Source organism: Schistocerca piceifrons, chromosome 1 (genome assembly GCF_021461385.2).
Source record: "Schistocerca piceifrons isolate TAMUIC-IGC-003096 chromosome 1, iqSchPice1.1, whole genome shotgun sequence".
NCBI classification, from domain to species: Eukaryota; Metazoa; Arthropoda; class Insecta; order Orthoptera; family Acrididae; genus Schistocerca; species Schistocerca piceifrons.
This window is the reverse complement of record NC_060138.1, coordinates 690,507,917-690,535,739: the sequence shown is the minus strand read 5'-3', so window position 1 is coordinate 690,535,739 and position 27,823 is coordinate 690,507,917. Positions and strand designations below refer to the sequence as shown.

The following is a 27,823-nucleotide window of genomic DNA, read 5'->3' as shown; positions in this document are numbered from 1 at the left end:
TTAAATGTCAGGAAGTCGTTTCTGAAAGTATTTGTGCGGAGTGTAGCCATGTATGGAAGTGAAACGTCGACGATAAATAGTTTAGACAAGAAGAGAATAGAAGCTTTCGAAATGTGGTGCTACAGAAGAATGCTGAAGGATTAGATGGGTAGATCACATAACTAATGAGGAGGTATTGAATAGAATTGGGGAGAAGAGGAGCTTGTGGCACAACTTGACTAGAAGAAAGGATCGATTGGTAGGACATGTTCTGAGACATCGAGGGATCACCAATTTAGTATTGGAGGGTAAAAATCGAAGAGGGAGACCAAGAATGAATACACCAAGCAGATTCAGAAGGATGTAGGCCGCAGTAGGTACTGGGAGATGAAGAAGCTTGCACAAGATAGAGTAGCATTGAGAGCTGCATCAAACCAGTCTCAGGACTGAAGACCACAACAACAACACAGGCTCAAGCAGTCTTATTCAGGCATTAGTTTGTTTATCAGAAAATGGCGAGCTAAGACGATGCGCTGGCTTTGGCAACCTTTTGCCTTGAGTTACGGAAAAAAAGATAGCATATTAAATGTGGAGTAAAGAGTACTTATAAACCTAAACATTATTCCCATGTTAACTATTCGCGGTAGACACGCTATGGAAATTACTTTTTTTGCCCACGATAACTTGACGATTGCGCTAGTGCTGTCATAAGCGGAGAAAATCGACACAACTCGAAAGGAATTCATTTGTCTCCGAGCACTGCCAACGTCAAGCCGCCCGTAGAGGCGAAGTATTACGAAAGGCTTCTGCCCACTATCAATTAACTTCCGTAAGCACTTGCTGAGGTGTTTATGTTAAAGCAAGAACTTGCTCAAGATTACTGCTTCAAGCCGCTGAACTGTTGCAAGTACTTGTTGCAGGTATTCTTAAAACCCGAGGCAGTAGCCGCCGCCGTTGCGTTATTATTAATGAATAAAAATCGTGACGAAACATAAAAATGAAAAAGTAGGAAAAAAGGGTAGAGGAGTACATATTGATGTTTCCAAGAAACAATATTTACTTAATTAAAATCAGTGTACGCAAATTTCGAACATCTCTCGTCTATTGTATAATCAAATGTTCGATAAGAGGAAACAAAAGTGTGGCGCGGCATCCCACCAAGAGACTGTCTTTTAATTACTCTTCGATTTTTGCAAGCACTGCGTACTACCTTCTCATAGAAGTGATGCATTTATGTTTACGGTAACATTCAGAAATCAGCTAAAATTTAATGGCGTCTATACTCTCATTCTGCTTTCTCCTTTGATGACAGAAATTCATTGGTAAACTCATTTCGCACTTTCTTGATTGGTGGTGCCAACTATGTGTGTTCAAGGGATCTAATGGTACATTTGTTTCGACCCATCTGTCTTTGTGCCGTTCTCAGTTTCGACAATGACATTTTCACATAGGTACCGAACACACACAACTTCTGTACATTTGAGAAAAACTTCACAAAATGACAAATTCGGTAAGTACTTACAGTTTTGAACACATTCTAAGTTGATTTCTGAACGAATCTTAAGTTGATTCTAGGACAAAAGGTGAAGGGGCTATACGACCTGAGTCAAACCCGAAAGGTGAACGCCAGTCAATTATTAGAGAAATCCATAGATGCAGCCCACCAGAGCGAAAATAAACGAGTAACTGGAGTAACAGGTAAGAAAGATCACATATTATCTTCTCGGTGTATCCAAGAAGATGAAATTTTGACAGAAAAATGTTGCCAGATCGCTACACTACCAGTTGTATAGTCCCCAGTTAGCAGCCGCTTTAAGGGGGGAAACTACATTAGGAGGCTATTTGACACTGATTTTTTGACTCTGAAGAATGGATTAGAATTTAATTAAAGTTTGACATTATTTCATTCATATTTCGAACAATAGCAATGGAGCTATTCCGATTTTCATCTGAAATCAGAAAGGTTTCGATTTTACATTAATAACTCATTTTCTAAGAATATGAACCTCAGTCCAGGTGAAAATAATGAAAATTAAAAATTTTGCAGGCATTGGAACAATATACTTCGATTTTCACAATTTTTCTCTTATTATGCAAAAAAGAAATCCTTAAAATCATGATATTATCTCACAAGTTGGTTCGTATAATTAGAAATTTTATGAAGAATCACACTATCAATTTTCATAATGAAAAAAGTAATTTCGAGATCAACGCGTTTGAAAAATAAATTCTCGGAAACTAGAAATTCAAGGAAGTTAATAATAATGTAAAATGTCCAGCAACATATCCTTCTTCTCCCTCATTGGCTCTGTTTTGCCCTTGCAGCATTGCTTTCCGACCTCCTCCGATTGCAATGAACTACGTCGATTCTGCCGGTTCACGCCCTGGTTTTCCGTATATTTGGCATAACTGAATCTTTGCGTGCCTACTACAATTCCTGCCTCGTTCCTGACCATCAGAAAGAATGAATTTCCCTCATTGAATAAGCCCGCTGGTAAATACAATGTCAATTGAACGACTTGTAGTCCGGAGTGCAGGTGTTTAGGAGCTAACCGCCAAATAGTGGAATTAAAATTTTCCTTCACATTTTGTGTGTAGCCACCTAAACATCTCTCCAGTAATTCACCCCTTGATAAATCTTCATATATTGGAAGAATTTCCTGCTTTACGTAGGGATGCAATGGAGTAGGGCGCGGTTCATGTTCCATTCCAAGGGCTATTCGTTTCTGCTATTCGCTCCAGTTGCTGTTAGTCCATAATAAGTGCTGAACTTTTTCAGTATTGACTTTTTAGTTTTTCGAAGTCGAGTCCCCATTCTCTTCTGGACGTGATCGAAACATTCGCTGTACCTGATGTGCACTCGGTTCTATGCTCATAACATCTAAACGAATGCGAATTTCGCTTTGAAATTTTGACAGCGTATTATTGGATAATTAAGCTAACGATTTATGCAATAAAAAGTCGGATTTTTTGAACCTCCTGATGTGGTTTCCTCCCCTTACGTTCTATTCTCGGAATAGTGCAGAAAACGCCTAACCGGAGAATAAACGGGGGATAACTGAACTTCTGATTCTGGTAGGGTTAGTGAAGGGAACCAGAGAATAAGTTTTGTCAATGACAGGGATAGTTACCTTATTAATGATGACAAGATTGTCTGCTAGAACGAGAAAGGAGAAAAAACGGGGACATCACACAAATTATTTGAAAGAATATGACGATTTCAAATTTATGTTAAGATTTCCTACTACTACTTTTCGATCTCATGCTTGAGAAACTGGAGCGTATGAGTGAAATGTGAAACTACTCACTGACACAAGTTTTTGCTTTTAGTGGTCCTAATAGACATTTGATATTGGTACGTCGTGAATTATGTGTATCATTCGTCAATTTTACGTACCTCATTTACATAAATATGACAGTGCCAAAACAGTCTGGCTTATATGGCGCATGTTACAACTGTCGCGATATTAGGAAGGCCTATTTCGTTCTATCTAGTACACAGTGACAAAATAGATGTAATCACATCGAGAAACCACACCAGTCGTGGCCACTATTCGTATTAACAACTTTCTCAGTATTAGCCAACGACACTTTGATTTTTCAAACAGTGGACACTCCCAGTAGGGTTATCAACAATTTAGGAACAGTCAGACCGCTACGTACCGTAAAGACGACACGTGAAGTTGCAGAAAAGCACAATTAACACACACACACACACACACACACACACACACACACACACACACACACACGATCGCCAACTCCAACATCTCGGGCCGGAGTGTCTTTTAATTGCGCCTGTCTGCAATTTGACGTGTCTTATTTACGGTAAGAGACAACCTGTATTTTCATACATTTTCATGTAACAAAACGTTTGACCAACTTTGATGAGATAATAGATTGTTTCGCAGAGAGGAAAGCACGTCGTGTAAAGCTGTAGCAAGAATAGAGGGAAAGAAATGCTGGGACCTAAGGATTGAAGAGATGTGTACTGTATTGTTAGTCTCTTGTCTTTACTGATTTTATGTTTCCTATGTTTAATTTTATGTCACACAAAAGAGAAAGTTATTAACTAATAGGCAATAAAGAGTGCAAATTTTCTGTAGCGTTCTTATTCTCCCGGTCACAAATAATTCCATCACCCAGTATTATTATTATTATTTAAAATAGGAGTAGGATGTCAAACCAGCCGACTGGGAGCAGGATAGTCACAACAAGACATTTTAGTTTCCACTGTCCTGAATGTAGGTTTGATAGCTTCCATTACAAAATATATACGGTTGAATTCCACAGAGCGAAATACATTGACGTGCGATAGAAGAATGCTGTGTGAAGAGGCGTGGCACTGCACTTCACACACTTAAGAATAAATTCTTACATTTCCTCGAACGTATACGTTTTATAAAAGTTGTACAACTTTGTTTACCGATAGGTGGCGACAACGGTAAGTAGCGGTCGAAAGAAACAGATCGCAGACGTCAGGCAGTTACCTTGGATCTCGGTCAACATAACCTCATTCAAGTATTAGTCGATTTGTGTCTGCATCATGAAGTTGATCTTGATTGAAAATGCCAGTTTACGAGCCTAATTCTCGTCATTTACGGGAGGTGTTACTGTTTTGTTTCAATATGCAGAAAACAGCGGCTGAGTCTCATCCAATGCTCTCAAGTACGTATGGCAAGGACGCTATTAGTGAAAGGACGTGTCGTGAGTGGTTTCAACGCTTCAAGAACGGTGGTTTTAACGTCGTAGACCGGCACGGTGGTGGAAGAGAGAATGTTTTCGAAGATGAAGAATTGGAGACATTGCTGAGTGAAGACTCGCTTCAAACTCAAAAAGAATTGGCACGTTTAGTGGGAGTGACACAGCAAGCCATTTCAAAACGTCTCAAGGCTGTGGGCATGATTCATAAAGAAGGAACTTGGGTCCCGTGTGAGCTGAAACCTAGAGACGTACGATGTTTGTGTGTTCGTGAACAGTTGCGTCAGAGGCAAAAACGGAAGGGATTTCTGCATCGAATTGTGACCGGGGACGAAAAGTGGGTTCATTACGATAACCCTAAACGCAAAAAATCATGGGGATAATCCGGCCATGCTTCCACGTCGACGGCCAAACCGAATATTCACGGCTCCAAGATCATGCTCTGCATTTGGTGGGACCAGCTCGGCGTCTTGTACTAAGAGGTGTTACAACCAAGTGAAGCAATCACAGGCGCTCGTTATGCAATTAATGCGTTTGAGCAGAGCATTAAAAGACAAACGCCCACAATACAGCGAGAGGCACGATAAAGTGATTTTGCAGCACGACAACGCTCGACTCCACGTTCCCAAAGAAGTCAAAACGTACTTGGAAACGTTAAAATGGGAAGTCCTACCCCACCCGCAGTATACTCCAGGCATTGCTCCTTCTGACTATCTTCTGTTTAGATCAATGGAGCATGGCCTGGCTGACCAACACTTCGATCTTATGAAGAAGTCACAAATTGGATCGATTCGTGGATCGCTTCAGAAGATTAACAATTTTTTCGACGCGGTATTCGTACACTGCCCGAAAGATGGGAGAAAGTAGTGGGCAGCGATGGCAGATAACTTTGAATGATACATGTGTAACCAATTTGTTTCATTAAAGCCTCAAATGTTGGGGAAAAACCGGCGGAAGCAAAGTTGTACACTTTGTATATCAAACTCTTTAGAAAGAAGCATCTAAAAAAATTCTGAAAAATAGATTTAAAACAGATTTTGAGGTCCTTTCTCAACCGCTCGGGTGGGGGGTTGGGAAGCTCCACTATGAAGTTTTTGCCCCGTTTCGGAAATATCGTAGATCCGGGGCTGAGCAGTATGCAAGAAACCTGAACTAATCTTCACCCTGCAGTGGAGATCAGGACTCGAACTTGGGAACCCGATCTGGCTCACAGTTTTAGTTTGCCAGGAAGTTTCATGCAAGAAACTGTTCACTACTTTACAAAGTTCTTAAATTTGACTAAACTAGTGGATGTAGGTGTGTAGAGGGGGGGGGGGGGGGGGGTGTTGCAGGTACGGCCGTTCGTAATATTCTACCCAGTTCTGTGATTGTTTGGATAATGTGGCAAGGAGTTCGACAAAATGCCTCATAAATATGATTTCAGGATAAAGATAAAAGGAAAACAAATCGCTGAGAGCAAAGGCCATAAAATGGTCCGTTTACCGCCCTATAACTGCGATGTAAATCCGATAGAATTGGCATAGGGGAAAACTCTCTCTCTCTCTCTCTCTCTCTCTCTCTCTCTCTCTCTCTCTCACACACACACACACACACACACACACACACACACACACCATAATTTCAGGGAGAACGCTGTCACTGGTGACATGCCAAAGGAAAGATTGCAGAATCTTGTTAATGATGTTTTCCTTTCAGTTACCGCACAGAGTTGGCAAGGTTACTCCAGGAAAGTGCACAAGCTGAAGCAAACAGCATTGGACACGAGATGGAATGATGGGAATGGTCATCGATTAAGTTAATATCAATACCACGCCCTCAAGCAACGATGATGGTGATGATATTGAATCAAACACGAATGACAGTGATCTTTATCGAACTTCATTTTGACATTTCTTTCAATCGCAGTTAATTGCACTGTGTAAACGTTACTGCTGTGCTGTCTTTAATAAATACAGTGTGCAGACAGATTCCAAAAATCAGATTATGACTTTCGGTTTATAGTGTCGTAAGTTGTACAGTCATCTACTTACTTTGTCATTATTTGGGATAAATAAATAATACATAAGTTGTAGGTAAACCTCTCGGCATGAATATGTCAACAAATTTGTTGATTTCCGATCCGACGGAATTGTCACGTAAGCGGGCAGTAATTCGCGAGTGCCGCGTCCCATTTTGCGTTAAGCGCAAAACGCGTGTAGTGATGCCAGCACAGCTGCAAGCAGCCGACGCTGCTTTCCACTCATACCCCTCACCTCTCGCATCCATAACGCGTTGGTACATCCGTTCCCGACAGTCCTGGCGCCAAACGTCAAGTTATCGTGAACAAACAGTATCTCACAGTACTGTTGATTTTCTTTGACTTGACCGACAATACAGTACAACCTTCGTAAAGAATGTATTTTAAAAGAACCAAATGAGAATTAAATTAAGCCAGACCATTGGCAAATGCTTCCAAAAGCCTCCCTATTTTTGGTACACACCCACTCAAGCTTACACACGCTTGACCGCTTGCACAAGCGTGCATAATCGAAATACGATGAAGCATCAAGCTGCTTGTACAGTTCTGATGTTTGCACACATTTATCCTCCACACTCTCAACCACACTTCCACAAGCGTGATTGTCAAGCATGCAGTTATATGTATGGCTGCCTTAAGATTTAGTTTACATTTTTTATTGCGTAACATAATACCCACATTTTGCTGAGTTTACTTTTTGTTGTAGGGTTTTGTAATACATAAATCTATGGTTCCATCATTGGTGAAGGAAAGTGATGCGTCTATGACATATTCAGTTAGTTGCTGACAGACACACATTAATGTTTGTGGTTGCTGAAGATAACTGCGATTTGCACTCTTGTCATTGGCATACAAAATACAGATGGCTTTTATATGACATAATGAATGAAGTAGGTTCTCTTATGGCTAGCAAAATGTTATACACATTGATAAAGTTTGTAAAATATTCTCAATACCATTCAACGATTGTGGATGAAACTAGTGACATATGTGAACATGAGGAATTTCCTGTGTGCTTTCTATGTGTCAGTGGCAATAATTTTCAAATTAATGTGTTAATTTTTGGTTTCTATAATAATGAATCAACTACAGTTGCAATATTGTTGATAGTTTTGAAGGATGTACCCACTCATTTTTCTCTAGATATCAAGTTAAGCAGAAGTATTGCTACTGATGGAGTGTAAAATATGACCAGTGGTTTTTCTAGGTTGCAATCCAAAGTCAGAGAAATTGAGCTGCATGTTCACTGTTTGGCGCATTCTTTGAACCATGTGACCCAAGAGGCAATGCAAAATTAAATCATGATGAGCGACTGTCTTTCAAGTGTGAAAAAAGGACTGTTGTTTTTTTTTTTTTTTTAATGCCAGTCCCCCAGGTGATGAGCAATATGTGAGTCTCTGCAAGGTGCTAGCTTTATTCATATTGTAGCTCCTCAGCCTTTTTGCGCTGTCAGTGTTGTTGTAGAATGAGTTCGTCAAAAGTATTTTCCAGAATTACAAACAGTTAGTTTTGCTCTTTGAGGAACTCAAGCTCAGAAAAATCCATTGCTGGAAAAGATTTCTTAAATTCGCTATGTTCTTTTGAATTTATCTTTTTCACAACTCTTCATATTAAAATTTTAGAGCCAGTTGAAATTTTGAATGCTTTTCTTCAAAATACCTCTCTACAGCTCCAAAAAGCCTCAGACAACATTAGTAGTTTCCTGGATGTTGTAAAGTGATCTTGAACTGATGATAGTTTTGATGAAGTGTGGAGCTCTTTCTTGGAACTAATCCAAAAATTTGATGTCAGAGATCCGAAACTTCCAAATATTCAAAAGGTTTCTCACTTGATGATTATTGCCAGAGAATTTATTTTGAAGTTTTAGATATTGTGATCCTGTGTTTCGAGAACTGATTTTCTGAAGCTGCTATGACTTCCTTAAGGAAAATAGAAACATTTCTTCTCTCCAAAACTAAAGATTTCAGTTATGCAAAGATGAATTTGATGCAGAAAGATTAAATTTGCACAGAAATATGATGTTAGATTTTGTAAATCAAAAATTATTTTGTTGGATGTAAAGAAGACTTGTTGTGTTTCTTTTCTACAAATAAACTGGTCTGTAAATTTTGTACCAGAGATAATGAAACTAATAAAGATAGCTTTAACTAAACTAGTTTATACATGTACACCGAGCGAGGTGGTGCAGTGGTTAGCACACTGGACTCGCATTCGGGAGGACGACGGTTCAATCCCGCGTCCGGCCATCCTGATTTAGGTTTTCCATGATTTCCCTAAATCGCTTCAGGCAAATGCTGGGATGGTTCCTTAGAAAGGGCACAGCCGATTTCCTTCCCCATCCTTCCCTAATCTGAGCTTGTGCTCTGTCTCTAATGACCTTGTTGTCGACAGGACGTTAAACAGTAATCTCCTCCTTCTCTACATGTACAGCAGAATGTTCTTTCTTCGCTCTTAGAAGATTAGAAACTCAACTGCGCAACACCATGACGCAAGAGAAATTGAGTGCAAATTCTGCCATGCATGCCCCACACCCCCCCCTTTTTTTTTCCTTTAAAAAAACTTGACACTTCAATAAAATATTTTCATCTAATGATCCACTGTTCGTAAGAACACATTCTGTATGAGTGAGAACTAGAAATTCCACAGCAATTTGAAAATAAATAAAACAATTTTATGTGGATTGTTGATTACTTTTTGTGCAGAAAAAGAACCTAATAAAAAAGTGTTGGTTTTGAACCTTTTTGAACTGTGGTTTAGAGCACCCACACTAATTTTCAAAAGCCAGCACCCTGAGTGTTTGTATTTCTTATGGCAAAGAACTGTTCAAAACTTGAATCTCTCTTCTTTTCTGTAGCCTACAAATATAAAAAAACTGCCTTCAGTTAAAAATTATAATTTTTATTCCAATACATGAAACATTTTGAGCCCTGGGGGCCCATCTTAAAGCGTTCGATCAGTCCATATGTTTTTTTGAAAATAGGTTGGTACTCGTCTCTTTCCTATTGTGGTTATGTATTTTTTAGACTTAGTATTTTGGATATATATGCAAAAGAGCAGTACACAAAAGAAACTTAACTAATGCTTTTGTGGGCAAAGCTTTTGCGGTACCGTACTACATTTTGCCACTAGGAGCACATAGAACGATCATTCAATAAACCGAGTTTCATCACTGAGGAAAATTGAGACTACTTTCAACAGAGCTTATAGAGACAACTGTTTTGTATGATTATTGTTTTTGCAACGGCTGATTTTCATAAACAGCGTGCGGTGGTGAAATTCTGCTTTTTGCTTAGCAAAAGCGGAACAGGAACTCTAAATGTTAAAAACAGGGTACAAGTACGATGCTGTGGGGAAAACTCAAGTGTTTGAGTGATTTTCCAGTTTCAAAAATGGTGAAATGTCTATTGATGACAAACCTCGTTCTGGTCATCCTTCCATGACCCAAACACTGGCAAATGTTGAAAACGTTCATGCATCATCGATGAAGTTCAATGATGGACCATTGAAGAAATTGTGGGGCTGTTGGGATTGACTTGGAGTTCAATGGAGTGAATTATGATAGAAGATTTTGGAATGAAAGAGGTAGCTGCCAAATTCATGCCAGGACTGCTGACTGAACAAAAAAAAGCCAGGGAAGCGTGCTGTGCTGTGAAAAAAGAGTTTCGAAATGACCAAACATTTTTCAAAAAATTTTCAGAATAGAATAAAAAGTTTGGAGGCATTACTTTTCAACATGCCTTCATACTTTAAAAAGCATTTAAGTGTTCTTCCTTTTATTGGTAAAGTTTGAAATTTTGTGGGGTTTTAATATAAAAATTCAAGAATCTCAGCATGGGATCATCTTATCGAGAAATAATTAGTGAAAAGATTGTAGTTGGTATGTAATGCTTTTAGAAAATAATCAGAAGGTTTCTGCATATGATTTCAGGTTTTTACTGGCTGCCAGTATGCCTATCTTTCTAGACAATTTATGTGCATTAAGCTCTTTCTCATTGCCAAGAATGAACAAATTAACTACACTCCTGGAAATTGAAATAAGAACACCGTGAATTCATTGTCCCAGAATGGGGAAACTTTATTGACACATTTCTGGGGTCAGATACATCACATGATCACACTGACAGAACCACAGGCACATAGACACAGGCAACAGAGCATGCACAATGTCGGCACTAGTACAGTGTATATCCACCTTTCGCAGCAATCCAGGCTGCTATTCTCCCATGGAGACGATCGTAGAGATGCTGGATGTAGTCCTGTGGAACGGCTTGCCATGCCATTTCCACCTGGCGCCTCAGTTGGACCAGCGTTCGTGCTGGACGTGCAGACCGCGTGAGACGACGCTTCATCTAGTCCCAAACATGCTCAATGGGGGACAGATCCGGAGATCTTGCTGGCCAGGGTAGTTGACTTACACCTTCTAGAGCACGTTGGGTGGCACGGGATACATGCGGACGTGCATTGTCCTGTTGGAACAGCAAGTTCCCTTGCCAGTCTAGGAATGGTAGAACGATGGGTTCGATGACGGTTTGGATGTACTGTGCACTATTCAGTGTCCCCTCGACGATCACCAGTGGTGTACGGCCAGTGTAGGAGATCGATCCCCACACCATGATGCCGGGTGTTGGCCCTGTGTGCCTCGGTCGTATGCAGTCCTGATTGTGGCGCTCACCTGCATGGCGTCAAACACGCATACGACCATCATTGGCACCAAGGCAGAAGCGACTCTCATCGCTGAAGACGACACATCTCCATTCGTCCCTCCATTCACGCCTGTCGCGACACCACTGGAGGCGGGCTGCACGATGTTGGGGCGTGAGCGGAAAACGGCCTAACGGTGTGCGGGACCGTAGCCCAGCTTCATGGAGACGGTTGCGAATGGTCCTCGCCGATACCCCAGGAGCAACAGTGTCCCTAATTTGCTGGGAAGTGGCAGTGCGGTCCCCTACGGCACTGCGTAGGATCCTACAGTCTTGGCGTGCATCCGTGCGTCGCTGCGGCCCGGTCCCAGGTCGACGGGCATGTGCACCTTCCGCCGACCACTGGCGACAACATCGATGTACTGTGGAGACCTCACGCCCCACGTGTTGAGCAATTCGGCGGTACGTCCACCCGGCCTCCCGCATGCTTACTATACGCCCTCGCTCAAAGTCCGTCAACTGCACATACGGTTCACGTCCACGCTGTCGTGGCATGCTACCAGTGTTAAAGACTGCGATGGAGCTCCGTATGCCATGGCAAACTGGCTGACACTGACGGCGGCGGTGCACAAACGCTGCGCAGCTAGCGCCATTCGACGGCCAACACCACGGTTCCTGGTGTGTCCGCTGTGCCGTGCGTGTGATCATTGCTTGTACAGCCCTCTCGCAGTGTCCGGAGCAAGTATGGTGGGTCTGACACACCGGTGTCAATGTGTTCTTTTTTCCATTTCCAGGAGTGTAGTTCAACACAGAAGCACACATGGGCTATACCGTAGTCTAATACATTTTTTGGCATGGATGCACAAAGCCCAAACAATTATGCAAAACTATACTGATTGATAAGTTGATGGTCTTGCATTTTCAATGTTAAATATATATTAATTTCACTCACATCAAAAGACTGACTATGAATACCTACCAGAGACCAATTTGTATGCATAACTTCAGTATTAAACAGTGAGTGAATTGGGCGAACTGGCATTTTTGATACAAGTATCTTCAGGTATTGCTATACTGATTTTCTTGTATATCGTCTACACAGATCCATTGCAATATTCCAACTTTTTGCTGAAAATTGCTCTCTATATAATCAGAGCTATTGAGATATTTAGCCAATCATGGTATGGATTTCAAAAGATCCACTGCATTGAGTTGGCTATATATACATTTACTGAGCAAATAATAAAATCTTTGAATGGTAAACATTACCAGTTGGGAAAATCTTTGACTTATCGAAGGTATTTGATTGAGTCAATCATAATAATTCATTAAATAAGTTAGGTTTTATGGAATACATAGTTCAGCAACAGCGTAGTATAATTCCTATTTAAGAAACATATGCAGAAACCTACCTTAGGCTGTTCAAGTAATACAACAAGGAATGCCACACTAACGGCATGGGGAGAAATTGCAATGAGAGTCTCACAGAGTTCAATCATTTTATGTTAATGATCTGATTTTTATTTTATTTTTTGCATCAATAGGCAAAATTAGCTCTGTTTGCAGATGATACAAGTGTTGTGAAACAAAGCATTGAAGCACGCACATAGAAAATAGTAAATGATGTTTTTGTGAGACTTAACTGGTTTTGCACAAATGAGCTTTAAACTTTGAAAAAATGCAGTTCATCCAGTATTGTACTGTTGGAAACGTTCCACCACCTATTAATATGATGTACTAGCAAGAAATAATAAACAGGGTAGAAAATTGTGAATTCTTAGATGAACATATTAGTGAAAACTTAAACTTGAAAAACTGATAGCAGAGCTGCTGAAACATTTGGGTTCGGTAATTGGAAAACCGTAAAGTAGAATTGCTGAAATATTTTAAGTTCAGCTACTTTTTCCAGAAAAATAATTGCCATCTTTGGGGATACAGAAGTCAGTATGTTAACATATTATGCACATTTTCATTCTTTGATGTCTTAAGAGTTAATATTCCTGGGTAACTCCTTGCTTAGGCAAAAATTATTCATGGCACAAAGGAAAGTAATTATAATAATGTGTGGAGTTCACCCACGTACATCATGCAATTGTCTCACTAAGTAACTAGGAATATTAATCACAGCCTGACAGTACATTTATTCACTTACAAAATTTGTTATCAACAATTCATCTAAGTTTGTGAGTAACAAGAGATATTCACATGTACAACACTAAATGATGCCTTACCCATTATTGAATCTAACTTTGGCACAAAAAGGGGTGAAGTATCAGCTGTAAAACTCTTTTCACAATCTACCCATAGAAATAAGATTTTTGATAGTTAGCAGATAGTTGTATATAAGTGTTCTGTCTCTGTTCCGTTAAAACGTTCCACATCACAGCATTTATTGTGATTTTTCTCTATGGAGCAACTTACAAACTAAATGTCCCAGAATCGTTTAATCTGAATTTTCAGAGATAATTATTAGCCTATGATTAATTAGAGCTATTCTGTTGATGAATGTAAATGATACCCTGTTACCCACAACTACTTTTCATTTTTTGTGTCTTTTATGACTACAAGTCTTGATTTCTATCAAACTTCAAAATAATTTTTTCAAAGAGCTCTTTATTTTACATATTTTTGGCATACTGCCGATTAGAACAGCGACCAACACAATCAGAAAATAGTATTCATTTAAGTCTAATGTCATTTCCTACTTTTTTTATTTTGCCCGCTGGCTACCAGTTTCAGTAGACAGTACCATCTCAGGCCATCCTGTGGTACATAGTTGTCATGCTGATTTCTGAGATGTCTGTCAAATGTTTATATTATTTGTCAAACCTATTTGGAAACTGAGCTTGGTGACTGTGTGCCAGTAAGCAGTTATTGCACTCATTTCCCAAGGTCTGTTAAATATTTATTATATTATTTGAAACGCCTATTTGGGAATAGCGCATGGTGACTGTTTGCCGTAAGCAGTCATCATGTTCGTTTATTTATTGCAGATGTATCATCTGAGACACCTATTTGGGAATCGACTGTAATGATGGTGTACCAAAGAGTTATCTGTTGATGGTAGGTCCTTTGTGTATTGAAACTGAAAGCCAGTAGTCAAAGTAAATAATAAAAAAATGTGAATATAGATGAAAAGAAATACTTTTTATATATCTCCTATTCTCATGAGTATAAGTAGAGCTTTGCCAGCTAAGATTCATTCATTCACACACCTTGATCCATAATAGCTACCATGGTGGAGTGCATTCAGGAACATAGAAACATCATACAATGTATGCTAGGTTTTATTCTAAACAAGAAAATAAAAAAAAAACATTGAAAATAAAAGATCAAATGTTTTGTGAAATGATCTGTGTAAAAGTAGATCAGAAAAATATTTCATGCAATTTTGAATTATTCTCGAAATCATGTACAGTAAATGAGACTGCACAGTCTATGTAATCCACCAAATATACTCAAGCACTCTTTAAAATTTTAAAATTCTAAATTAACCATTAAACTTTAAATTCATAATCAGCACTTCATTTGCTGTACACGATTTTGAGCATATTTCAAGTGCATGTTAAATGTTTCTGTAATATTACAGCTTTTAGCATGTTGGCTGTTTAATCCTATTTTGTTTCTGTAATATACACTCCTGGAAATTGAAATAAGAACACCGTGAATTCATTGTCCCAGGAAGGGGAAACTTTATTGACACATTCAAGGGCTCAGATACATCACATGATCACACTGACAGAACCACAGGCACATAGACACAGGCAACAGAGCATGCACAATGTCGGCACTAGTACAGTGTATATCCACCTTTCGCAGCAATGCAGGCTGCTATTCTCCCATGGAGACGATCGTAGAGATGCTGGATGTAGTCCTGTGGAACGGCTTGCCATGCCATTTCCACCTGGCGCCTCAGTTGGACCAGCGTTCGTGCTGGACGTGCAGACCGCGTGAGACGACGCTTCATCCAGTCCCAAACATGCTCAATGGGGGACAGATCCGGAGATCTTGCTGGCCAGGGTAGTTGACTTACAACTTCTAGAGCACGTTGGGTGGCACGGGATACATGCGGACGTGCATTGTCCTGTTGGAACAGCAAGTTCCCTTGCCGGTCTAGGAATGGTAGAACGATGGGTTCGATGACGGTTTGGATGTACCGTGCACTATTCAGTGTCCCCTCGACTATCACCAGTGGTGTACGGCCAGTGTAGGAAATCGCTCCCCACACCATGATGCCGGGTGTTGGCCCTGTGTGCCTCGGTCGTATGCAGTCCTGATTGTGGCGCTCACCTGCACGGCGCCAAACACGCATACGACCATCATTGGCACCAAGGCAGAAGCGACTCTCATCGCTGAAGACGACACGTCTCCATTCGTCCCTCCATTCACGCCTGTCGCGACACCACTGGAGGCGGGCTGCACGATGTTGGGGCGTGAGCGGAAGACGGCCTAACGGTGTGCGGGACCGTAGCCCAGCTTCATGGAGACGGTTGCGAATGGTCCTCGCCGATACCCCAGGAGCAACAGTGTCCCTAATTTGCTGGGAAGTGGCGGTGCGGTCCCCTACGGCACTGCGTAGGATCCTACGGTCTTGGCGTGCATCCGTGCGTCGCTGTGGTCCGGTCCCAGGTCGACGGGCACGTGCACCTTCCGCCGACCACTGGCGACAACATCGATGTACTGTGGAGACCTCACGCCCCACGTGTTGAGCAATTCGGCGGTACGTCCACCCGGCCTCCCGCATGCCCACTATACGCCCTCGCTCAAAGTCCGTCAACTGCACATACGGTTCACGTCCACGCTGTTGCGGCATGCTACCAGTGTTAAAGACTGCGATGGAGCTCCGTATGCCACGGAAAACTGGCTGACACTGACGGCGGCGGTGCACAAATGCTGCGCAGCTAGCGCCATTCGACGGCCAACACCGTGGTTCCTGGTGTGTCCGCTGTGCCGTGCGTGTGATCATTGCTTGTACAGCCCTCTCGCAGTGTCCGGAGCAAGTATGGTGGGTCTGACACACCGGTATCAATGTGTTCTTTTTTCCATTTCCAGGAGTGTATTTTATTTCTTATTTTTAAACAACTCACTTAATAAAACATTTGACTCTTTCTGAAATATTGATAGTTAAGTATCACACCAATGTAACTATTTGTGTGCCAAATAATTAGGCCTTGAAGAGCTGAACTACTTGAAACTTCGTTTACACAGCTAGCAGGACCTGTTCATGAAATATTTCAAATTTCCCTGGAATCACTAATTAAGTTTCTCTTAGTTACTGTGATTACTTTCAAACAATTCAGCCTTTCTCTGATATCCAATTTGTCCATTTCTCACTCTTCTTTGACTGAAAATTCAGATGGAAATCCATTGTGTAATTTGTGCTCACGCATTGTTAAGGTGGCGGAAACGTCTGCAAATGGAGAAGCAGATATTCCATTATAAATTGACAATGGAGGAGGATGAGAGGGTAATGCAAAAGCAGCGAAAACTAATGGACAATTACTCAGTGAAAAACTGTGGATGTGATGTTGTTTTCCTGAGTTCAACTTCTCTCTCATCATGGAGAATTGCTGACTCCGTTTTTGAGGTGGACTTGGGGAGGTCATCAAGGCATATTTGGGTAATAGTGACCTGTTTACAGACCTAGAATCATTCTGTAGGCTGTATTTTGTGAAAGGAGCATAGCAGCATATTCGTGTCATACAGTGCATGCTTTCACATTGGTATTTGCGTTTTTGGTGATTTTTATTTTATGGACATTAGGCCATCGTCCAAGGCATATTTCTCTGCATAATGTTTTGTCTTCCAATGCAGGAGACATCATCAGTGAATATAACATTTAAAATACAGTTACAATCTCAGACAAGCTCAGCAAGCCTAATTGACCTCCTTTTCAGTAAGATAGAGTTTGTTCTGTTCGTCCACCCTGATTTAGATTTTCTGTAGTTTTCCTTAATCATTTCAGGTAAGTGTTGGGATGGTTCCTTCATCAAGGCCATAGCCAAACGCCTGTCCTATCCTCAAAAAAGCATACTTTGAGCCACTTACTTTATTGTATTATATTATCCCTGGATCATACATAAATATGACAGAATTTATTCATTAGTAGAACCTGCTGAAAATAACATGTCCATAGTCGTCCAGAAGAAAATAAATTGAAAATTGACTTAGCCAGAACCAGATGTAGGTAATAATTAAATTGACTATATTTTACTAAATAATAAAAAAAACTGAACAGGATGTGGCAGTTTTAAATGACTTTTAGACTGCATGTGATCATAAACTCACAAGGTGCAGTTAAAAACAAACACGAAGATCGAAATAAACAAGACCCATCAGGATGGAAGACTATTTTGAGAACTTGTTTAAGAATATGAAAGTGTGTGAGTAGATTAACAACAATTTCATTATCTTAGAAATTGAAGCTTATACATTGAGTTATATCAAGACAGATGTAATGTATAAGTTTATATAAAAAATAAAATAATACAGATTACTAAGGAAGTCATAGAATCATTTGATGTGTTTTTACTCTTATGAGCAGTTGAAGATGATGATTAAATGAGTGAAAAACCTTCGAAAAACTGAGCTAGAAAGATATATGTTGCAAAATACTAAGGGGGGGAAATGACAGGGAATGGACTGGAGTGCAAGATAAAATTATGATTGTGATGAAAATGAAATTGAAGAAGATGGAACATAGACCCCAGAGAATTGATAATAGTGGGACCAAAGAAGTTCATTACTTCATTCCAGAAGATAAGGAAAGATTGAGAGAGCAGGGTAACGGAAGATGGATAGATGACTTTAAAAAACAAGTAGAATCAAAACAGAAGCAAATAACTGAAGACCATAATGTGTGGGAGCCTAGTGGAGGAGGCCTTTCTCCAATGATGGGCCTCAGTTGGATGATAATGGTAAAATACTTTTGCACCATAATGTGAAATTCCTTTCTGAACCCTATACAGATGTGCTAGCATTCCAATCTGTAGGTCAACACATCGATGTAGGTACTAAGTGCAAAGCAGGCAGAACTGAGCTTTCCAGTTAGGTTATCCATATGCTGTAGCAATTTCTGTTAGCCTTTGGATGTATAGTAATTTCACACACAGAGCTGCATTTAGTGTGTTCCCAATTGTCTATACTTATAGTATTTACAGTAATTTTGATTTGTATGGAACTAGCAAAATAGGAGTTTTTGTAAGAACAAGAATGAACTGTTTGCTTTGAAACAGTTGGATACCTATCCCACTATTCCCCCAACAGTATCTTGTATGGGTGTGCTTAGGCTTTGTATTGGCATACTTCTAACATCAGCACAGCTCAGTTTTTGAAGAGCCCTCCTGTGTCTTTGGTATATAATTTATGTAGATTATGAAAACAAATGGACCAAGTACTAATATTTTGAGAACACAATGTTCTGAAATTAGTTTTATTCCAGTTGTGTCATTAGGTAAGGTTACCCTCTGTTTTCTGTTTTTAAGCTATGACTCCTGCCTTCGAATGGGGATGTCTTTTGGCATCATTCCATGTAGTTTCCTTTGTAAAATTTTATTTCCTGTTTAACTGAAGGCCTTGGCGAGGGTAAAGGAAATACTAACTGTGTCTGTTACGGAAGACAAACTGAGCAGTTGTTAAAATGTTACTGTCAGAAAAATAATTCATTCTTCAGTTATAACCTATCTTCTAAAAGATTTTTTAGAATGCGGGAATGACGGTGGTGGATCAAAAATTAAAGGTCACTTAAGCCCTACTTTTATAAGAAAGATTATTAAATTCAACAAGAATAATGTAACTGTGAAAAATTACTAAGAAGCAGCTTTATAATATACAGAAAGTCATACGCAATTTGGAGTCAAAGCACAGTTAGCTGATATAATTGTATAAAATGATAATATGCATATTCAGGACACCGTCTAATATAGGAGATATATAAAGGAGACAGATAAATGACTAACAGTTGATACATTATTTGAAAAGTGAAAGATATAAAGATTATTACCACTACCATTATTCTTTGGTAACTATCCTGTAAGGTTTTTTGATATCACATCCTCCATTTGTAAGGGATGTTTCATCATACATTATAACATTGATTTTCATCACATTCCATCTATAATACTGTTGAGTTTTGAGTTTCGTCAAACACTCTGAAGTCCCTAATACTTATTACTCTCTTTTTTACAGGAACACACACTGACTTGCGGTCATCAATATTTGTGAGACTTGAAAAGAATCTTCATTTATGTGTATTTTGTAATAAGAGAGTAATAAACACAAGAAATCATTATCTAAAACATTACCCAGAGAGGTTTGAGTGCCCAGTTTGCCATAAATTTATTTCTCGATATGATAACTTTCGACTCCATGTCAGAAAACTACATTCTGTTGAGCCTCCACCTCTCTAAAATCACACATAAATATTTTGTGCCAGGGTATGTGAACTGTTAGTTTTAACAGTGCTCAAGACATTTTCAAATGCAGTTCATTCATGTATATTGTGACTTTTAAAATGCAATTGTTAATGTTTAATATTTTTCATGTATTGTGGAGAACTTGGTTGAAATACAGAAAACATTAAACTTTATCGGATTTCTCCTAATTTTAAGTGGATATACTAATCTATATTGATTATGGTATCTGTCTCCTCTGCATAGCCATTCCGTGTTGAAATTATAGAAACTTTTAATTAGTCAGTTGTACTTGTACTTTGAATGTTTGATAGTTTTTCAATATTGTTGTACCTTTTAGTTTTTAAAAGAGCTATTTTATTTTGAAAACAACGTATGGTGTTTTATCAACATGGTAGGAGAGGTGAGTTGGCGGTTAAAGTTTTGATAAAGTGTGATAGTTGTAACTGATTCCAACAATAGCTCGACATTATAGAAGGGCCAAGAGCAATGCACAGTACTAATTTTGAGCTTCAACCAGTGACGTAGTAGTAATTGCTGCTGCGATGTCACATCTTGGTGTCCATTTTGATTTTCAGTTCTTCATAGTACCATTGGTTGTCATATTTTCAGTGGTTATGAGGGAAGTTGTATTTTTAATCTCTGCTATGTAGGGAAGTTGTATTTTTAATCTCTGCTATGTGTGAGAAACAAAATACTGTCTGTTCTGTTTCATACAGATTAATAATATTTAGTTTGTTATCAGTCTTTTTTTCTTTAAGATTTTCTTTTTAATTCATACTGTTCATAGTGGTTTCTGCTACAGCTGAAATGTTTTCTTATGATGCTTGGTTCGTTTTTATTCCAATAAATAGTTTAAGTTCTTGTGTGATAACTTTTTCTGTTCACTACTGATACATACATACAGACATTTGTAACTGTATCACAGCCTCCACGTGAGCTTAATATGTATTTTTGATACTAGTGTCAGGTCGTGTATGATAATTTTTTTTTCTTTCTTGGTATGTATTGTGATTTCCACTACAGTTGTTTTTGCAATACTTGAGTCAGTGTTTTTCCAACAAATAGTTAAAGTGTTTCTTGTCAAACCATTTTTGATTAGCAACTGAAAGTACATACATTCGAGACTGTGTTGCAATCTCCTCTTGAGTTATTTTTACATGCTAACTACTATTTTTATGTACTTTGTACTTTGATGCTCATTACAGCTGCAGAAGCCTCTCTACAACACTTGATTTGATTTCTTTCTGATAAGTAATTAAAATTCTTCTTGTCACAACTCTTATGATTTATTATTGATGCATACACTATTCATAATGGTATATCATTGCAATCTGCTCTTGAGCTATATGGCTAAGGTGTATGTTATGATACTACCATTAATCCCTATATGCAGTCTCCTCTTGAGCTATGTAGGCAAGGATATTCTTAGACCTGTCTTCCTACATATATTCGTGGAGTCCCACGTGAGAGCTCTATGTGGCTGTGTTTACACTGCAGTAGCTGACTGTGGCCACATCGCTTTCCAATTTTAGTACATTTCTTCCTTTTGGAAAGAGTTTCAACCTCAGCATTAAGAAGCATTATGTCACTGTACTTGTCTTTACAAGCACTTTAGGATGGTTTTCAAAAAAGTGTGGCGTCCTATTTAAAAAAATCATATTTCCTTCAGTATCTTCATTGATACAAGAGTTAAGACACATTATCACACACTGAAGTATATACTACTTAGCATACTATCATTTTTCAAAAACTTTAGTTTGGTACCTGAAACTGTTAACAAAATAAAAGTGTGTTATATCTTGCATGACTCATCTTGCATACTAATATTCTTTTAAGGATGTAACTGGACATAGAAACTCGTAGTTGGTTAGTTATACTTGTTGTATTTTGAATGTTTTATGGGTTTGTGTGCCTAAAGCTGTTTTTTTAAAAAAAATACTTAGATAACAAATGAAACAATGGAGAATCCAGGATGGAATGTAACAATATTGTAAAAAGGAAAGTTGCTACTCACCATATAATGGAGATGCTGAGTCGCAGATAGGCACAATAAAAAGACTGTCACAAATATAGCTTTCGGCCAGTAAGGCCTTCGTCAGAATTAGACAGCGCACTCACACATGCACACTCACACAAATGCAACTCACACACACGCTTGCAGCCTCAGGCAACTGAAGCCACACTTGGAGCAGCAGCACTGGTGCATGATGAGAGTGGCGACTGGGTGGGGATAAAGAGGAGGCTGGGGCAGGGAGGGGGAGCGTTAGTAGGGTAGTCGTGGGAAGCATGGAGGGACGAGGTGGAAAGACTGTAGGGCAGCTATGTGCAGTCGGGAGGTTTGACGTACTGAGGGGGGGGGGGGGGGGGGGGGATAGCAGTAAAGGAGAGAAGTAAAAAGACTGGGTGCAATGGAGGAATGAGGGCTGTGTAGTGCTGGAATGGGAACAGAGAAGAGGCTGGATGGGAGAGGACAATGACTAATGAAGATTGAGGCCAGGGTGGTTACAGGAATCTAGGATATATTGCAGGGAGAGTTCCCCCACTGCACAATTCAGAAAAGCTGGTGTTGGTGGGAAGGATCCATATGGCACAGGCTGTGAAGCAGTCGTTGAAATGAAGAATGTCATGTTTGGCTGGTAGTGTGCTCAGCAACAGGGTGGTCCACTTGTTTCTTGGCCACCGTTTGTCAGTGGCCATTCATGCAGACAGACAGCTTGTTGGTTGTCATGCCCACATAGAGTGCAGCGCAGTGGTTGCAGATTAACTTGTGGATCACATGACTCATTTCACATGTAGCCGTGCCTTTGATGGGATAGGTGATATTTATGACCGGACTGGAGTAGGTGGTGGTGGGAGGATGTGTAGGACAGGTCTTGCATCTAGGCCTATTACAGGGGTATGAGCCATGAGGTAAGGGGTTGGGAGCAGGGGTTGTGTAGGGATGGAAGAGTGTATTGTGTAGGTTCGGCGGACGGCGGAATACCACTGTGGAAGAAGTGGTAATGATGGTGGGCAGGACATTTCTCATTTCAGGGCACAACAAGAGGTAGTAGAAACCCTAGCGGAGAATGTAATTCAGTTGGTCCACTGCTAGGTGGTACTGAGTTACGAGGGGAATTCTCCTCTATGACTGGACAGTGGGAATTTGTGAAGTGGTGGGAGATTGGAAAGATAAGGCACAGGAGATTTGTTTTTGTACAAGGTTGGGAGGATAATTATGGTTTGTGAAGGCTTCAGTGAGACCCTCAGTGTATTTCGAGAAGGATCGCTCGTCACTGTAGATGCAACGACCATGGGTGGTTAGGCTGTATGGAAGGGACTTCTTGGTACAGAATGGGTGCAGCTGTCAAAGTGGAGTTATTGTTGATGGTTTGTAGGTTTGATATGGACAGAGGTGCTGATGTAGCCATCTTTGAGGTGGAGGTCAGCATCTAGAAAGGTGGCTTGTTGGGTTGATTAGGACCAGGTGAAGCAAATGGAGGAGAAGTTCAAGCAAATGGAGGAGAAGTTGTTGAGGTTCTAGAGGAATATGGATAGTGTGTCCTCACCCTCGATCCAAATCACAAAGATGTCATCAGTGAATCTGAACCAGGCAAGGGGTTTAGGATTCTGGGTGTTTATTCCACTAGATGGTGCATGAATAGATTGGCAAAGAATGGTGCCACGCTGGTGCCTGTAGCCGTACCACGGATTTGTTTGTAGGTAATGGCTTCAAAGGAGAAGTAATTGTGGGTGAGGAAATAGTTAGTCATAGTGACTAGGAAGGAGGTAGTTGGTTTGGAATCTGTTAGGCATTGGGAAAGGTAGTGTACAGCCATTTGCATTAGGAATGTTAGAGTAAAGGGAGGTGGTATCAGTAGTGATGAGCAGGGCACCGTGTAGTAAAGGGAGAAGAAGTGTGGAGAGTCAGTGGAGGGAATGGTTGGTATCTCTTATATAGGAGGGTATATAGCATCTCTGCTATACGGTGAGTAGCAACTTTCTTTTTCACAGTATTGCAAGATAATAAATATCTCCTTAAGGGGTTGCCCCCTTTGAACACATGAAAAAAGGTGCTTCTTGTGATATTTTTCCAGGCAAAATAAAAGTAAAGCTAAATCTGATGATATTGTTTTTCCGGACACTTTTGTCTTCAGGGCTCCTTGCAGCCAGAATATTGGCCATTGACTGGAATTTCTGATGTTCTCCTATTGGACCTAACAAAATAATTTTGTATTAGTCATTTTCAATACATTTTCTGTCAGTGTATGTAGGATAATTGAAAAATCTAAGTTTTAACAATTGTCATTTTTTTTTGCCCACAAACTCAAGACAAAAATGTGCACCAAAATTAGATTTTTGAAGATATTGCAAAACAGTTATATACATTGATAGAAAGTTCAATTTAGAATGCTGGCATCAAATACCGATCATAATCACATTTACTTTTCTCTAGTTACATTTTCCACCAATTTGAAAAATACTATTTTGAGAAAAACACATTTAAAATTTTGTGTTACATTTTTGTAGTTAAACACACCTCAATAGTCAGCAGTCCATGGACCGTACAGCAATCCTACCAGACCCAATATGAGTTTCTCCATCATTGTCAACATTTCCATGGTGGTCCTGCAGGCTTTTTTTGTTGCAGCTTCTGTCATCTGCTGCTCTACTTGCTCGATTTGCTTTTCATCTCCACTTTTGTGCTGAAGTTGTAGCAAGCTGGTCCAATTTGAAGTTCAAGCACATTCTTAATTTTGATAATGCCCGTTAGGTCATTGTAGAAATTACTTGTCAGCTACTTATTTTTTGCTGTGGACGATTTTCAGAGATATTTTTTCACAAATTGCCTTGTAACTTGATAATGGCGTTTCTGATGAATTTGGGATGAACACTACAACAAAATAGAGATCCCAGAGAAAATTTTAACCAAAAAAAAAAAAAAAATTTGAAATTTTCAAATAGGGCTATAACCCTCTTAATTGTGTATTGATTCCATCTCTACAAGAGTAAAGAGCAAGGTTTTCTTGAGTGGTCTCCAACAGTTGATATAAAGTATTTGTGTTGCAACATTGTCTTGCTGACTCATGGTGGTATTGGCGGAAACAATATGCAGTTTACTTTTTTTGTTTGTGAGTTTCAGTATTTGGTTTGCTATAATTACATTATTTTATTATGTCACTGGCTTTTACATATGACTGTAACCATAGATTTCACCCTTGATTTACTATTTGACAGTGAGTAAATACAAACAAATTGCTGCAGTCTGTTTCCTTTAATATACAAAAGAAAGTGTAGACTGAGATGTAAAAGGTTAATCTCATTGTTATGCTAATGTTCAGCAATTGGTCTGTAAACCAAAAACAGACCATTAATTAGATGTTTTTCCTGGAATGAGCAGTTCATAATAATATAAGCAAATGAGAAGCAGTATCATGACAAATATAACTAGGACAAAATAATGTTTACGGAAAGAAACAGTTACAAATTTTAGAAACTGAATGGAAAATGCTGTAAAGTTTGTTATTGTAGATTACATTTATTTCTTTTTTTACTGTAAGGTTTGTTGATTAGATTTGGAAACCAAGCATGCTGCATTTGATGCTTTATTTTCATAAAAAATATTCAATTTTTTACTTGAGTTTTCTGTTTTATAAATATATAATGCAGTAGCTGAATATTTCTCCCTATTTCTATTTCTCTGTTGGTAAAAGTTTCATGTGAATGAGTGATGATATTAAAGAAAAAAATTACAAATTAATTAAATTCCGGAACAACTGATGATCTCTTTCCTGATGCTTCTTTTTACTATCTTTAGCAGTTTGTTTTTTGTCTCTCTGTCATCAACAGAGTTATTTTGAAACCAAAAGGAAATGCGATGTTAGGTTTTTATTTGGGTGTCATTTTGTTATTTATTTGTGTCAATAAAATATCCTTCCTTGAAATCAACAATCAGCAGAAATGCTACTGTTACAAAACCTGAGACTTGTCAGATGCATCAAAAGTTATAACAATGATAGTTTTTGGAAGAGGTTAAGTTAGAGTTGCAGGTATACTGTTTGAGGATCAAATGGTATTCAAATGAGATCAGCATTATATTAAATCATCATCATCGTCTTGAGGCCTTATTCCCGCTGAAATGCGGTGTCGGCTTTGTTACTGTTGATTTGGCATTGTAAGTTGCAGATGGTGGTTGGATGCCCTTTCTGCTGCCACCCCTAGCCCCCCCCCCCCCCCCCCTCCCCCCGGCACAGAATTAATGTACCCCAGCTGTCTGCGTCTATGGAACAGTGCGAACATGTTTCAAATGTCTGCTAGTCGTGTAACTGAGGCAGAACGTGGGGACAGACCCGGTATTCACCCAGAGGATGTGGAAAACCACCTAAAAACCACATCCAGGCTGGCTGGCACACTGGCCCTCATTGTTAATCTGCCGGGTGGATTCAATCCGGGGCTGGCGCGTCTACCCGAGTCCAGGAAGCAGCACATTAGTGCTCCTGGCTACCCTGGCAGGTCTTCAGCATTACATTAAATATAGTTATGTATGTTCATATCTTTCATTGGCTTTGATAAAGCATTTGGCAGATTCGACTATGTTTTATTGTGCAGGATACTGGAAGAAGTAATAATAAAATACCAGTTGCACAGGTAGAGTTACTTTCACCTTCCTTATTTGCAGTGTATTTTCAGTATTACGGCAAATTTTGAGAACAGTTGAAAGTATATGTGTAGCTAGGTGTAGGAAGAAGAATAAAAATACTCTATTTTGCATATAGTACATCTTTGCTTCCAGAATGAGATTTTCACTCTGCAGCGAAGTGTGCGCTGATATGAAACTTCCTGGCAGATTAAAACTGTGTGCCCGACCGAGACTCGAACTCGGGACCTTTGCCTTTCGCGGGCAATGCTCTACCATCTGAGCTACCGAAGCACGACTCACGACCGGTACTCACAACTTTACTTCTGCCAGTACCTCGTCTCCCACCTTCCAAACTTTACAGAAGCTCTCCTGCGAACCTTGCAGAACTAGCACTCCTGAAAGAAAGGATATTGCGGAGACATGGCTTAGCCACAGCCTGGGGGATGTTTCCAGAATGAGATTTTCACTCTGCAGTGGAGTATGCGCTGATATGAAACTTTGGAAAGTAGGAGACGAGGTACTGGCAGAAGTAAAGTTGTGAGTACCGGTCGTGAGTCGTGCTTCGGTAGCTCAGATGGTAGAGCACTTGCCCGCGAAAGGCAAAGGTCCCGAGTTCGAGTCTCAGTCGGGCACACAGTTTTAATCTGCCAGGAAGTTTCACATCTTTGCTTGCTAAAACTGGGGACAACTAACTGAAATGCTGAATGTGATAGAATCAGCACTCAAGGAAGTACAACATGGCGTAATATTGATCTACTTTTGATGCACAAATGCTTTATAAGATAATCTGGGAGAAAAATTAAGTATTCCCTTTCTGTGATTATTTAACACTTAGGCATGTAAGGAAATGTTTGTGGTGACAGAAAGTGCCAGAAAACATCAAAATGAGAGTTTGACGGTTGTATGACTAGACCAAGAACTTTAAACAGACCAAAAACAGAAAATCAGATTTATTGAGAACAAAAAGTCATGTTCAGAGAGGAAGTCATCTCTCGCCCCTCGCCACTCTTATTCGTCACCATAGTGCATGGATGGTAATGTTGAATAAAAGCCTCTCTCTCTCTCTCTCTCTCTCTCTCTCTCTCTCTCTCTCTCTCTCTTATTGTTTTGTCAATTCCAACTCTCTGTGACCCTATGAACTGAAGCACATCAATTTCTTGTGTTTTTCACTGCCTCCTGCAGACTTTCTAGGCTGGAATCCATTACTTCTGTGGTCCACCCATCCATCCACCCATTTCATCCTTTCTCACCATCTTCCCCATATGCATTGAATCTTGCCCGGCATTAACATCTTTTCCACTGGATCATATTTTCTCATGATGTCCTCAAAATAGGTCAGTTATTGTTGAAGAAAATCCTTTGCCAGTCACAGTTGATGGTGGATTATTTAAAAAGCGACCAGTTTTGGGTTTATGCCCATCTTCAGGTGATTACATACAGTTTCAGCTTTTCA

The 27,823-nt window shown here is 39.7% G+C and overlaps 1 protein-coding gene and 1 non-coding gene across 2 annotated transcripts in view; one reads left to right on the top strand and one right to left on the bottom strand.

The window, feature by feature from the left end:
- Positions 1-27,823, top strand: part of LOC124709924 (protein tramtrack, beta isoform-like) — a 420,548-nt gene that overhangs the window by 150,632 nt on the left and 242,093 nt on the right.
- Trnas-cga lies at positions 26,589-26,662 on the bottom strand. Its single transcript has one exon. It is a non-coding gene; the product is annotated as a tRNA-Ser (tRNA).